This window comes from Callospermophilus lateralis, chromosome 2 (genome assembly GCF_048772815.1).
Source record: "Callospermophilus lateralis isolate mCalLat2 chromosome 2, mCalLat2.hap1, whole genome shotgun sequence".
Lineage (NCBI taxonomy): Eukaryota > Metazoa > Chordata > Mammalia > Rodentia > Sciuridae > Callospermophilus > Callospermophilus lateralis.
Window position 1 is genome coordinate 26077695 of NC_135306.1, and position 13719 is coordinate 26091413.

The 13719-nt window shown below is 36.8% G+C and overlaps 1 pseudogene; it reads right to left on the reverse strand.

Annotated features, from left to right (window-relative positions):
• Positions 1-11300: 11300 nt before the first annotated feature.
• LOC143393200 (U6 spliceosomal RNA) lies at positions 11301-11396 on the reverse strand (annotated as a pseudogene).
• Positions 11397-13719: the final 2323 nt, after the last annotated feature.

Here is a 13719-nt window from a genome sequence, read left to right on the forward strand (position 1 = left end):
GTTTAGCATGTCTATTGATATAATTTATTTGTAAATATATTTTATACTAGGAGGCTGAGACAAGAGAATTGCAAGTTCAAAACCAGCCTCAGCAACAGCGAGCTGCTAAGCAACTCAGTGAGACCTTGTCTTTAAAAAAATACAAAATAGGGCTGGGGACGTGGCTCAGTGGTCAAGTACCCCTGAGTTCAATCCCTGGTACCTCCCCCAAAATTATTTTATACTATCTGCTAAACCAGAAATATCATGCCCTATGATGTTACACTCCCCAAAGATATGTGGCTTCACAAGACTTATAGCCAGGAATTATTTTTAATAGCCACCAAATGGAAAGTATGTCAATGTTTATGAACAATTCAATGGATAACAACTTTGGTCTATTCACACCATAGACAATTATACAATGAGAATGAATAATCTAAAACTGTATGCAACAGTATGAAAGACTTTCATAAATCTAATTTTAGTTAAAGAAGCTAGATCCCAAATAGTAGGAACTATTCGATTTCATTTATATAAATTCCAAATGCTGAATAGTGGTTGCTGTAGGAAGGAGAAGTGATAGATTCAGAGAAGAGTGTGAAATAAGGTTTTAGGGTGCTGTCAATATCATTATCTGAAAGGTGGCTATGGGGTATGTTGACTTTAAAAAACTCATAGAATTATATGTGTATGACTTACATGCTTTTCTGTGTGTCTATTACACTTCATTAAAATACTTTCCCCTAAAATTGAGAGTACATTATGGTTTCTACCAAATATGAGTGAGACATACCCAGATCATGATCTCGAGGTTTTGAGATTATATATGATTTTTATCTTCTCTCCAAGCTTATTGTAACTTTTTTTCTAATTTTCTATGATAGAGCTTTAAGTTTAGATGAAGGAAAACTATTTCATAGTTGATTTATTTTGGAGTTATATGGTAAAGTGATCATTCTACAGCATGGCAGAAGGTCAATGGGTAGATACTTTCATTTCGTTCATAACTATCTTTTATTTCTTTCCATCTTGGTGTAAGCTCTTAGGTTTTCAGCTTGAAAGGTTGTGCTCAGGTTGTGTTTTCAACTGCTACAGGTGAATGATGAACTAGAGTTGTCGTGTTTCATCAAAACAAAACCAACCCCAGGTTCCTCTCAAGGAGTGCCACAGAGTGCCACGTTTTCAATTGTCTTTGTACATTAGGGCAAATCTGAAAGAAAAGAGCCCATCCATTCAGGAACCCAAGTCTACTGTCTTAGCCACATTGAGGATTGGGCACTGTTGTGGTTAACTTTTTACCTTCCTACACTTTCACCATGCTGACAATACGAAGAAGCAGCCTTTATTCCTCAAGGCCTACTCTGTTGAGGCAATTTGAATATTGAACAAAGGCTCTATCCAGAACCCAAAACCAGTATCCAGATCTATGCTGCTTCTACTTGAGGTTCATTATCAATGCTTCCACGACCTTTAAAAGGGTCTCTCTGATTCACAATGCACACTGCTAAGACCTCATAAACACCCACAGGAGATGACTCTACCCTCATCCAAGCAGTGATATAAAGAGAAGACACAGGCTTTGGAATGGATTGGATCTGAGGTTGACTATGAGATCCCAGGCTTCCTCCAAGCCCCTCTTGACCTTCCCGCTCTTCAACAACTTGATTTAGTCTATCAAACATTAATGGAAGATCTTAAGCATACTATAAATTGGACTTCATACTGGAAATAAAATGGATTAGTGGTTGTTGTAGGAGAGAGAAGTGATAAATTCAGAGGGGAGTGTGAAAGAAGGTATAAAGAAAGTATAAAAAAGTTATCTCCAAGGAGCTAGTATTCTGTAAAATGGAGAGAGATGACACACTTTCCTCACTGTTTTGTCTGTTAGGGAATTAATGCAATACCATTGGAAAGAATATGATACAACTCATCAATATGCTCAGTGTTCTACATCGGTGCCCTTCTCCTGCAGTTCCTCTACAGCAGATCTGTCTTAGGCTGTGTACTTTGAGCCTGTTATTTCACCTCACTACATCCCCTGTTGCAAAATGGGGAAACCAACACTTTTGCTACATCCTTCAAGGTATGTAATTTATGCTTCTATTGAACAACAACAACAACAACAACAACAACAAAAACTCCAAAGTTTGGATTTACTCTCTTCATTATAATTGTCTATGTCTTTGTAATGAACTACTTCAAAACTCAGTAATGAAAATGGTTACGTTTATTTTTTTTCATAATCTGTAACTTGGATGGAGCTTGGTGAGCATAACTTGACACTCTGGTCAACATCATGGCTCCAAGACTGAGATGGGCCTCAGACTAAGGCTCACACACATGCTTCTAGTGTTTTGTGCTAGATGGGATCTCAACTGGTCGTGACAACAACAGCTACACATGGCCTTTCAAATGCATCTGCTTGTTTTCCTTACAGCATGGAGCCTAGATTTCATGGACAAGTATCTCAAGAAGAACATTAGAAGCTGTGTTGTATTTTCTGACTTAGAAGTCAGATAATGGCATCTCTGCCATGGTCACAGGTTGTCCCAAACTCAACAGAAAGGAACATAACTTGATCTCCCAATGGGAGAGTAACAATGCCGTAAAGTAAGAAGAACATGGGGAAGGAAATATCTTGGTGTTGTTAACTTTAGGACAACCGGCCACAGGTGTTAAACAAAAGTTTAATTTTTGTCCTTACTACTAGTTTACTTGAGGTCAGCATGTGAGCAGTCATGATCATCTTAGTCATTGTGGGGTGTCTGATGGAGGCTCCATTTAGCATATATTATCATATCTGGAAAGGCAGGAAACCAGGATGTATTACATCTCAGAAAGCTTCTGCCCCAAAGTGACATTTGTCTCTTATCTCACATTACATTCTCAAAAGTGTCACAAGCTTGAACCTAAACTTCAATGAGGATAAGAAAAGGCAGTTCTGCCATATCCCTAGGAAGAAAGAAGAACTGAATCGGTTAGGAACAGTCTTCAAGACTAGCATACTCACACACAGGATTATTATTAAGACTTGGGGCATAAAGAACATGAACTGCTTTGTACAATCAGAAATGACTGAACATGTTCAATAAAACTCCACCATTATAATTACATTGTTTGCAAAATAGTCAGGCATTTTTCTAGTCATACCAGACATTCTAGCCCTACAGTTGAGTTCTTAAAGATTGTGCAATTTTTCTTCGAAGACTGGAGTCAGGAGATTAGGATAAAGAGTTGTTAGGTTTCTCAAGCATAGGCACCATTTACAAAGCTTTGTCATCTCAGTGAGTCTCAGAAAATGATTACACTATGAGATAGGATTCTTGGTATGGGGACCTCGGGAAAAACAAGAGTTTTTATAAGGACCCAGAATTTAAATCTTGATTTTCCATTACTGCCACTGAATTAGTGGTATCACAGGAAGATATTTGGGTATCATGCATTAGCTATTTAAACAAAACAACTTGACAGCCTTAACAGGAAGCAGACCTACCCTTGGGTGGGGGGGGGGTGGAACTGCAAGAAACTTCAAAAGATCTCCACATGCAGAGAATGATGAGCTTGTGAATACATCTCTCCAGCAATGTCATTTTGTCTTTCCACTTAGAAAGCAGTGTTTCTGCACTAGTGACCTCTCTCCTCCATCTGTTCTTTGCTCAACTTTGGTGTCTTGATGAAATCCTGAAAAGCCTTGGAGTAGGCAAAACAGCCCTCAGACCTCACTTCCACTATTTTCTACCTTTGTGACCTTTGAGCATGTAACCCCAGGTCTCTGACTGAGTTTCTCATGGACACGAAACTATCGACAAGACTGTACAGACCATCTGTATAAATCTTTGGGCTTGATTCCTCAAAAGAACTTGAACAATCAAGCCTCGTCTACTTGCTCTTCTCCGTTCTTTTGTTTTGCTATGTTCATTGCTAAGGTCCTCTAAATTTTTTGAGTCCTAAGGACAGGGTGGATGACATCCAGGTTTGTTCATCTCATTTTTTCATGTAAAAGAGTCAACTCTCAAGCTAGCTATTATGTTAATAATTATTCCTAATTTTAAACCAACTATATTTACAGAAGGCAAATTATTGTTTCTATCAAATTTACGAGGTACTCTAAAATGTACATCAAATGAAAATTATTATTCTTTGAAAGAATCACAGAATTCATCAATAAACTTCTTTCAGATGTGGAGACAAACTTGTTATTTAGTAAAATTTTCAATCTTGGGCTGGAGATATAGCTCAGTTGGTAGAGTGCTTGCCTTGCATGCAGGAAGGCCCTGGGTTCAATCCCCAGCACCGAAAAAAAAAAAATCAATCTTTACCATGGTTATTCTTTTTTCGGGGGGATTAATCTCAGGAGCATGAAGCCGCTGGGATTACACACATGCCCCACTGGGTCTAGCCTCCACCAGGATTACTCTTTAATGTACTTTTTCCTTCCTTAATTGGTTTAAAAATTCCCTCCCAATTTTCTCTAATTTTATAAAAATAGAATGTATTCACAGTATTCCCTTTTTAAGCCAAAAGGTCTATAATGAAAAATTTTATGGGACTTTTTCATCTCTAACATCAATTATTTAGTTTTTCTCTGGTGAATGGTGAGATTTTTCTATGAATTCTCCTTTTTGTTTTTTCCCCCCCAAAATAGAGCTTCATTTACATATTATTTTAAACATTTTCTAAAATCAGTGTTTTCTATTTTCATTGTTATTATTCTTTAGTTTGCGTTAGGATTACTTTATTTTTTTAAATTCTTTCTTATTTAACCAAAATACATTTAGTGGTTTATATTTCTTTTTAAGACTATCTTTGGGGGCTGGGGATATGGCTCAAGTAGTGGCGCGATCACCTGGCATGCGTGAGGCACTGAATTCCATCGTGAGTACCACATAAAAATAAAATAAAGATATATATATATATATATTATATATGATATTGGGCTGCCAAAATATTTTTTAAAAATTAAAAAAAAGACTAGCTTTGGTTGCACTTGTTAGGTTTTTTATCTGGATTGTCTTAAATTCTTTAAAAATAGTTTATAGCTTGTCAAATTGATCTTTGTCTCAATAATTCACAGCAATGATAGCTAAATTTCGATCTTGAAGAATATTTTAAATGCATACCTATGAAAACATTTCTAATTATTTGGAATTATGGACAGAATATGTGGCTTTTGCAACATACCACTATTGGAATATTTATTTTTTTATGTGTCTATTTTTAGAAATTTTTAAAATTGTAGTTAAACACAGTATCTTTATTTTATTTATTTATTTTTATGTGGTGTTAAGGATCGATCCCAGTGCTTCATGTATTCGAGGCAAATGTTATTCCACTGAGCCACAACCCCAGCCCCTATGTGTGTATTTTTATTTCCCAGTTAATAATCATATTTTCTTATTGTTCCATCAGGCAGTCAAAGTAAGTGTATTTTCTCTTGGTAGGCAAAATCTTGATGTATTTACAAAATGTATAACTGATTTTAAATGTACATAAGTGTCATTAAACTTAATACTATGCTATTTAAATCATCAATATACTTTTCCTCGAAGACAGATTGATGCCTGGAAAATATGGATGGAAATATCCTAAAGCAACCAAATCATCCCATTGATCATCTTTGTTTCATAAGACTTTTAAAAGAAAACTTGGATTGTTTATTTTAGAAGTTATTATTGCTTGCTCTACTTTTATTTTCTTTACCTTTTTCCTGCTATATCTTCTCCTTATTCTTACTTTGATACATTTTGTCTCTTGATGCAGCAGCATCTCGTTCACTGCTGTGAGTTTTTTTTTTTTTTTTTTTTCCATATTTGAGGAATCTTTTGACTTTAATTGAGGCCACTTAGCCGATGTGGATGTGTGCATAATGTTGTCACTGAAATATTTACTGTCTTTTCAATCATCTGCATTTGCACTTGTGGGTTTTAATGCTTCTTTGAGATTTATTTTATGCTATCTATAGTTTGGACTATGTATTATTTGTTTTATGTTTTCTATTAATTGTCTCAACAAACACTAATCGCCTCCTATGTGGCAGACATTATACTAGGCTTCTGGCACAAAAATAAAGAGGAAAAAAAAATATCTCCAAACCCTGCTGGGGTGAGGGAACAGTTTAGTGGGGAAAATAGATATTAATCAAGTAATTGCATTAATTAAACCATAATTATAAACAGATAAATGCTTCAGAAGAAAGGAAAGCAATTCTATGAAAGCCTATGACAAAGGCAGCCGACACAGACACAGAATCTTGAAAAATACCCTGAGAAATTAAATATGACCTGAAATATGAAGAGTAAGTAGGTGTTAACTCATTAACTCAAGGATGACCATCTAGGTAGAGCATTCCTACAAGAGGGAATAGTAGATGAAAAGGGTTCATGGTAGAAGGAAGTCTTCGAGAATCATAAACACAAAACCAACATCAACATTTAAAAAAAAAAAAAAAAACCACACACACTGTAGCTGGAGCACAGAAAGCTAACGAGATCTTTGTGTGAGACGAGGTTTATAAGGGTCAAATCAGCGCACATCAACTCCTGTCTCTTTAAATCTCAAAGTTAGAAATGAAACTAGACACTCTGATATGTCTCTACAACCCAGCAGTTCAGAGGAGGAATCTAGTTAGAGTTTTCTTCCCACTTCCCACTTCTCAGTCTTAAAATATAATTTGGGATTTGGCACACCAGACTGTGTTTATTAAATTATTCTTTTGTGTATCATATATCTTCCATGTCCAGAATTTTAATTGACATTTGCATTTAGTTTCGAAACAATATTTTTTGACACTCAATTTAGATCAGACTCCATGACTCTATGTATTCTGTGCCGACCTACCTTTGTACTCATCGTTAGCCCCCAGCTGCCACAAATTCCCCAGACTTTTAACTTTGATTACTCTTCTGATCATTTAGAATAGGTATGTGTCTCCAACTAACTCCTTCAAGGAGCATGTGTGATGGTATGATCCGAACCCACTCACAGCATGGAATGGCCAAATGCTGTTGGCTTCACATATGAGGGAGGCACCATGTGGTTGGTTATACAATTTGGCTCGTAACCAGGCTTCTTCAAAACTCTGCAAAATGGTTTCCTTGTCTTTTGACATTTAGCATTATAGAGAAGTCTCAGGTTGGTCTGATTGTTGTTCCTCTGTAAATAACTTCTTTCATTCAGTTCTGTTTTATTTACAGCCTGAATGCTTGTATCATTTTTCTTTCTCTATTAAATATTTAAGTATTTGTAGTGAAGTTTTTGGGTATGGCTATCTCTTCATTGATGTTGCCTAATGTGATAAAGTGAAGTCTAAAATCTGCATATGCAAAAGGTAGTCCTCTTTCTAATACCATGCAACTTTGAGGTCAAGAGCATTCAGTAAGAGCCAGAAGGTCTGGGTTCAATTCCAGCTTTTTCCTTCACTAGGTCTGTAAACTTGAACGAAATCTGAACAATAAAAAATAAAAAAAAAACAAGATGAACAACATCTCTATTTTTTTAGTTTTCCTATTTGTGAAATGGAGCTAACATAGTAGCTGCTTCATAGACACTCGAGAGTCTTAAAAAATTAACAGAGATAAGGTGCCAAGGAAGGAAGCCTAGTCCATCCTGAGTGCTCTATCACCACTTCCTAGACCACTGTCTTTTTCCCTCCCTCTTTTTTCAGCCTTTATAAAGTTTGCATTAATGATTTGCTTTTGCATATACTGTAATTGTTCTCATTTCATGTAGCTTGAGATTGATCTCCATTCTTTGTGTCTCATGTCTATGCTATTCTCTTCATAATTTCACCTCTTCAATCTTTTACACCAAGGATAGAAATACTTTCCCAGTTTCAACTCCATTTCATGATTTCCTTTACTGCAGCATCAGCTCTTCTTACTGCCTCAAAAACTATTTAGATTTTGCTATTCACATTTTCACTCTTTGTAATGCTGCCGTGAATGCCTTTTCTTCTAAGGTTATCTGTTACATCTCATTTTGTTAACTTTGTAAATTTCTCTCCCTTTAATGTCTTCCTCTCTCAGAATACAATACTTCCTGGAATGCTAACCGATCTCTACACTTTCTCCCTGTCTTCCTGGAATGCTAACCGATCTCTACACTTTTTCCCTGTTTTCTGTAGTTCATATGTTCAAGGTCCTATGGAATGAATTTTCACAATTTATTGTTTCCCTTCTCCTGCTGAACTTTTGATAAGTTTTTAATTGATGGCATTGTATCTTTCTACTTATTCAAAGAGAAGCAGAGATCCATACTCAATCAGTCTTTACCAAGGGTCAGGGTGTGTGCATTTCCTGTGGCTTCATTCACTTTCTATTTCTTTGCAAGTCAAACTTCCTCCTAACTGCAGCCAGAGGTTAAATTAGGGTTGCCAGATTTAGCAAATACAAATACAGGATGCCCAGTCAAACTTGAATTTTGTATAAACAATGGTTCTTTTAATATAAGTATGTTCCAAATATGGTATGAGAATTTAGGCTATTTTAAAATGTAATGGGGCTCCTTGCATTTTACCTGTCAAGCCTTGATTGGATTGACAAGCATCAAGCCCAGCCAGGACCCTCCATGCTGCATGCTGTTGCCTGGTGCAGATCTGTCGAGGGGAGTCCTTTTTCTTTTCTGCCCACTACTTCTCTGTAAGGTTGTGGTGCTCCAGATGCCCCGATTTTCCTCTTTGCTCCCCTCACTACATTGTTGGAAGAGACACTATTTCCTAGGGTATTAAGTGCCCTTGTCCTTCCTCCTACTACTTCCTTTTCACTACCGTGGGAAACTTCCTGTTCTCTGGAAAATCCAGTTTCCAAAAGGATGGAGTAAAATAAATAAATACTTACTGAATGCTTACTGTGTTTCAGGCATTGGGCCTGGTGCTTTGCATGAATTAGCACTTCTAATTTTGTTTTCCTCACTAATCTTTGAGGCAGGTACTATATGCATCTCATTTTGGAGATTATGAAAATAAGGCTTAGGAAAGTTAATGGCTTGACCAAACGATAAGACAGTAACATGGGGTTTCACTTGTCTCAGAATACAATTGTTTAACTTCTACATGATCCATCTCTGCATCTCTGGGCAGGGAGGCAGATTGTGCAATGAACAGGGTGACATTTTGCCTTCTTTTTGTCTTTCTGTGAGGTCACCCAGGAATGGTCTGCCAATTTCCCTCTCCTCATCCAGATCCAAGAGCTGTTGTATGAGTAAAATTTCTATGAGATTCCAGAAATATACTGCCCATAATTTTTACTTATTGGTTTATTTTTGGTGAGTCTTTGTCTACTCTATTTTTCATGAGGTTTATAGTAAAGCATTTGGGATATTGTAAGTTAAAACTGGTAACCAGTTTCCATTTTAATCTGGAGAACACAATTTGTTCTTTGACTTTCCCATTTCTTAGATGACAAATTCTACTTTTAAAACTTTTCCAAAAGCTATTTTCAAATCTAGGCCTTATGACTATATCCAGTGTACTTACACGGCTACTTTTCCCTATTCTTTACCAAATCCACTTTGGTATCAATGTTTTCCTTCTTGTCCCCACTTAAGGCTGAAATTTTTCTATTCTCTGTTGATTCCCTTAACCTTTTGGAAGATAATGTTGTCAAAGACACTTACAAATAAATATAATGCAGTGGATTTTTTTTTTTTTTTAATGAAGAGTCTTAGAGGACACGGGCAATGATCTATATTCTTGAGTTCTGGGTCAGCTTTGTGTACATTTCAAGGATCATCATGGATTTCCTCCCTCTGATCAGGTGGTCGGTGCTATAATACTTTGATAATATCACATTAATCTCACTGTCCTTTTACTTTTCATTTCACCCTACTTCACACTCAAAATTACCTTACAAGTCAGTTTTGTCCAAACGGACCCTACTACTTCATTTCCCCTCCCATGTTTTCTGTTTGTATTTTTCTTTTAAATGTACTGAACTTTCAATTATCATTCTTCACCCTTGAGCCCACCCTGCCATATTGCACTGATACCTATGATAGTTGATTTGATAATTTCACACTTACTTTCTTCCCTTCACTGTACCCTGTCCTGAGCCTGTTGTCGTGTACCCAATGGGGGGTGGCTGTGAGGTTTGTTCCTGAATATATTTTTATCTGAGAGTTCCTGTGATACTTCACACCATGTTACTTCTTTCTCTCAAATCTATTGTCCTCTGTGACATGTGCTTTTGCAGTTTTATCTGGGATTTCCTTTTCTCTCCCTAAAAATCAGCAGCTCAGGCCAGGGATTCCTTTGCCAAACACATTCTTTCCAATCTTTGTGAAGTTCCTCCGGGTCTGTAGCAATCCTCCTTCCACTGACTGGACTGGTGAGTGTTTTTAAAACTTGGAAAACAAACTGCTGTATGACTTCCTTGGCTCTCCCAGGTTGAGGTCATATGTAAAGATCTCATGTTACTTGTGACCTTGGTCTCACCCTGAAAACATCCACTCTATGCCTTTTAGTTAAGGAGCCCGTTATACACCATTTTGCTATGGGACAAAAAAGAAAACAGCTGCCTCGGAGAGCTGGAAAGAAAGAGAGAACAAATTAAGACAAAGTAAGTTCAGAAAAACTACCTTATAATGCCACGTCTACCTCTGTATTCATCAAAAGAGTCAATGTCTCTATTTTTGACCTTTTTCCATCTTACCCATATAATGCCATGGGGTTATTGTATAATCCTAATTAAATTCAGTCAAAATTTATCGTGTTCTCATGTTTCCACAAAAATTTTATGGTATTTTGAGGTAAATGCATCTCAAGTTCGTTACGTAGATATGCCACAATTGACTCAAATATTTTCCCTACATACCACATACATAGAGGAGGCTTAACATTTTTTATGTTTTATTCTCTTGATGAAAAGAACTGTTTTTTCCTGGGGATTGGCTCCTTGAGAAGTATTTTCAGACCTGAAATTATATGGCCATTGATCTTTTTAAAGGAGTATTTCCAAATTACCTTTCTGAAAGCGTTACATCAATTCATCCTGCCATCAACAATGTCAATAGTCGCCATCTCAAGGCTTGTCTCTGACACTTAATGTGGGTTTGTGTTTTGTTTGTTTTTCTTCTAATTTTTTTTATTAGTGAATTATAGTTTTACGTAATAGTGGGATTCATTTTGACATAGTCATAAATGCGCCATTTCGGTCTTCAATACTTCCTTTTTCCATCTCCTCCTGATCCTTCTCCTCTACTCTGCTGGTCTTCCTTGTACTTATGTATTTATTTTTATTGGTGCATTATAGTGGTATGTAAAATTGGAAGGTATCATGATGTTGTCATACATGCATATAGCATAATTTGGTTATTAGGTTTGTGAAAATATTGAATGCTGCATGAATTTGCATGTTATCCTCTCAGGGACCATGCTAATCTTCTCTGTAACATCCCAATTTTAGTATACTCTATATTGATGTTTTACTAATTTAATATGAGAAAGTGGTATGGCATCATTCAAATATAACTATTTAATCGGATTTCTCTCCTGACCAGAGAGCTGGGAAGGATTCTCTGACATCAACCTGTGCCAGGACAGAAGGTCAAATGCCTGTGTACATGGTAAGGCAGACACTTGCACACGGAGTCAGTAACGGGTGGAAATTGGTTCAAGCATTCTGAAGAGCGATTTATCAAGACACATAAAATACTGTAAAAATATCTTCTCATCTTTGTCTGGAAATTAATTTTCAGTGAATCTCATCTGAAATGTACAGCATTATTTACAGTATTAAAAATTTGAAAAACCCAGGTGTCCAACAGAAAGAGTATTATTGAGTGAGCCATGATACTGACATAGAAAGAAAACTAAGAAAGTTACTTGTCATGCTTGGAAAGAATATTTTAATGACATAGTAAATGGGGGAGGGAGAAAAATAAGATAACATTCTAGGTATAATATGATCTCCATATGTAGAACATGTTCAAAGGAAAGTTTAGAAAGCAATATGTCAAAATAGTAATAAAAAGTTGCCAGAGTGGTAAGCTTATGATTTATATTTATCTTGTCTTTTAACATTTTCTAAATTACTCAAAATGCCAATCAATTTTATCAACAATCAAGAAGTATAAAAAAAAGAGAGAGAGAGAGAGAGAGAGAAAAGACCCTTCAGTATCAAAATACCAATATACTCCTATGGAATTGGGAGCAAACAACATTAGAGTCAGTCTAAGCTTAGCACTTCCCGCCCTCCATCAACCTTGATTCCACTGTGTTAACTGTTGCTTCTCTAGCACCTCCACTTGGCATAAGCCTCTTTAGGAACGCAGATGCTGTCTTCCTCGTTTGTAGTTTCTATCTCCTACTCAATCCAGTGTCTAATAAAGTTGCTCACAAAGAAATTAATGTTTACTTTTCATTTATTTATTTATACATTCAATCAATCATTCAGAAACACTTATTTACTAACACATGGTGTCCCAGGCACTGTAATCCAGGGAAACAAATATAAACAAAGTAGGATTTCTCCCCTTCGAGAGTTTGAATAAAATCTAAAGGGAGTACTAATCAGTTTCAGGAAGGAGATGATAGCAAAGAGTCATTTCTTCATTCAGCCACAGCTGTAGTCACTAGAATGTCAGGTTCCATCTCCTACCCCTTGGTATTAGAAGACTACCACAAATACCCCTTGATAATCTTATTCATACCTGCATCACCCCTCCTGCTGCTGAGGCTGGGGCACTGCTGTTGGATACTCCAGTATCCCCTAACACTGCCTTCTCTATCATGTCCATAGCCTTGCACCCCACTTCTAGGCTTGGTCTCTGCAACAAGCCAAAACTGTGACGTTTCCACTAGATGCTATTTCTTTACTCTGCGTCTCTCCTTGTGTTTTCTTTTCTTTCTTTCTTTTTTTTTTCATTTTATCCCACAAACCCAGGAAAACCTAGAACCCTAGAAATTTGTGGAGTTGCTCACCGTCTGCCTGCAGGCTTTGAATCATCCTCTCTGTGTCCTCCACGGAAGTGGAGAATTTATTCACAAAGCTTTGTCCCACCAGGCAGTGAGATCTTCTTCCTATCTTCCATCTCTCCTCTATTGAAGCAATTTCTCTCTGCCTCTCTCTTCTACTCTCAAAAGACGCCCATTTGAGAGAATGCCTATTTCTATCTCTCTGTGGTCACATTTCAGGGAAACCCATCATATAGAGGCGGGAAACCTCCAACATAAGTGATGGAAATGAGGAGTCTCAAGAGTAAAGGAGGAGAATGGCAGGATGTCCCCCGGAGAGAAAAGTCTCCATAGTAATTTTTCTTTCAATTAGCTTATTCCCATCTGCCTGCTCCTTTTAATTTAACATAAAGCCCAACAAATGTGTTCCTCCATAAACACAGACTCTCAGTTACACCAACAGGAAAATTAAAATATATAACCTCATCTGTTTTGATTTGAGTTCTTTTCTTCCCCCTTTCCCCCCTCTCCAACTTCATAGATTCCTAAGATTCTGGGTGAGAAAGAGCTTCAAAGCCAATAAGGTGCCTCATTATATCATTGAAATTCTTCTGCAACATCTCACCAAATTGTCCTTCAACTTTTGTTTGTACACTTCCTGAAAGGGGGACCTCATCACTTTATTGGTCAATAGCTTAAAAGTTAGAATGTTTTTATTCCCAGTAGTAATAGTTGTTTCTCCTGATGCTTTCTTGGCCCCAATTCAAGCTTTCAACATGACACCATACAAATCTAATTCTTCATTCATATGGAATTCCTTCCAATGTTTCCATCCTTCCAATTTGTGC